Genomic DNA, 1,690 nt, shown 5'->3' with positions numbered 1-1,690 from the left:
AGAAGAATGGGAGAATGGGAGAAACTCCCCAAATACAGGTTTGCCAAGCTTGTAGTGTTATACCCAGGAAGACTCGAGGCTGTAATCACTGCCAAAGGTGCTTAAACAAAGTACTGAGTAAAGTGTCTGAATACTTATGTAAATGTAAAAACAGTTTTTGCTTTGCCATTATGGGATATTGTGTATGGATTGATTTGGGGGGGGGGGGGACTATTTAATACATTTTAGAATGAAGCTGTAACGTAACATAATGTGGAAAAAGTCAAGGGGTCTGAATACTTTTCGAATGCACTGTATGTATATATGTAGATACAGTACCAGTCAAAAGTTTGGAAACACCTACTCATTTATTATTTATTATTTATTTTTACTGTTTTCTACATTGTAGAATAATGGTAAAGACATCAAAACTATAAAATAACACATATGGAATCATGTAACCAAAAAAGTGTTGAAMAAATCATTTCATTTTTGAAATTCTTCAAAGTAGCCACCCTTTGCCTTGATGACAGCTCTGCACACTGTTMCTCAACTGTAAATCCATAGCAAGGTACATTTATGGTTTTAGTTTCACAGGAAGTCTGATGAGATTACTATTGATTTTAGAGAAACGNATGCTGACGTGGGTGGAGTCTCCGTCCCCAATGGGAGAAAACGCCCAGGCTCCTCCTGATAGGACCAGGGCCAAGAAGGACATGACTAGCACTGGTGACATCATCAGTCTGTGGGAGTGGGTGATGGGTGGGGGGGTGAGTGAGAGTGAGAGAGCAAGAGACAGAGAAAAAGAGAGAGAGTGAGACTGCCATCATCATCATCATGAAGTGGGATTTCATTATCAACAACTGTAAGGAAATCCCTGACCCAGCCCCTGTTGTTAAATCTCTTGGCCACATCCCAACATGCCCCATAATAAAGTTAGAAGACAGAAGCATCTTCACGAAACATGATTAAAATATAATAAGACATTGGCATACCTAATTAGAGTCCGTTTTTTAGCCCCTGTCCTGGCACATAATACATTCCCTGTTACCCCACTTCAATCAGTGTAGATGAAGGGGAGGAGACAGGTTAAAGAAGCCTTGAGACAATTAAGACATGGATTATGTATGTGTGCCATTCAGAGGGTGAATGGGCAAGACAAAAAAAAATGCCTTTGAACAGGGTGTGGTAGTAGATGCCAGGTGCGCCGGCTTGTGTCAAGAACTGCAACGCTGCTGGATTTTTCACGATCAACAGTTTCCGGTGTAAATCAAGAATGGTCCAACACCCAAAGGACACACCTTGACTTCTTAAGGCTGCTCTGAGGGCATCTCAGTATTAGTGTTCCTGTTTGGTTTTCTCTGTGAATATCCTTTAGCTGTATAGCTATTTATTGAACACCTTTAGTTCCTCAAGGACTTGAACCTGATCGAACATCTCTGGAGAGACCTGAAAACTGCTGTGCAGCGACCCTCCCCATCCAACCTGACAGAGCTTGAGAGGATCTGCAGAGAAGAATGGGAGAAACTCCCCAAATACAGGTTTGCCAAGCTTGTAGTGTCATACCCAGGAAGACTCGAGGCTGTAATCGCTGCCAAAGGTGCTTAAACAAAGTACTGAGTAAAGTGTCTGAATACTTATGTAAATGTAATACTTAAGTTTTTTATTTTTAATAAAAACAGTTTTTGCTTTGCCATTATGGGATATTGTG

The 1,690-nt window shown here is 40.9% G+C and overlaps 1 pseudogene; it reads left to right on the top strand.

The window, feature by feature from the left end:
- Positions 1-614: 614 nt before the first annotated feature.
- LOC139026900 (prostaglandin D2 receptor 2-like) overlaps positions 615-1,690 on the top strand; it is a 5,732-nt pseudogene continuing 4,656 nt past the window's right edge.

The sequence above is a fragment of the Salvelinus sp. IW2-2015 genome, unplaced genomic scaffold, assembly GCF_002910315.2.
Source record: "Salvelinus sp. IW2-2015 unplaced genomic scaffold, ASM291031v2 Un_scaffold6290, whole genome shotgun sequence".
Taxonomy (NCBI): domain Eukaryota; kingdom Metazoa; phylum Chordata; class Actinopteri; order Salmoniformes; family Salmonidae; genus Salvelinus; species Salvelinus sp. IW2-2015.
The sequence above is the reverse complement of the archived record's forward strand: the minus strand, read 5'-3'. Positions and strand labels throughout refer to the sequence as shown.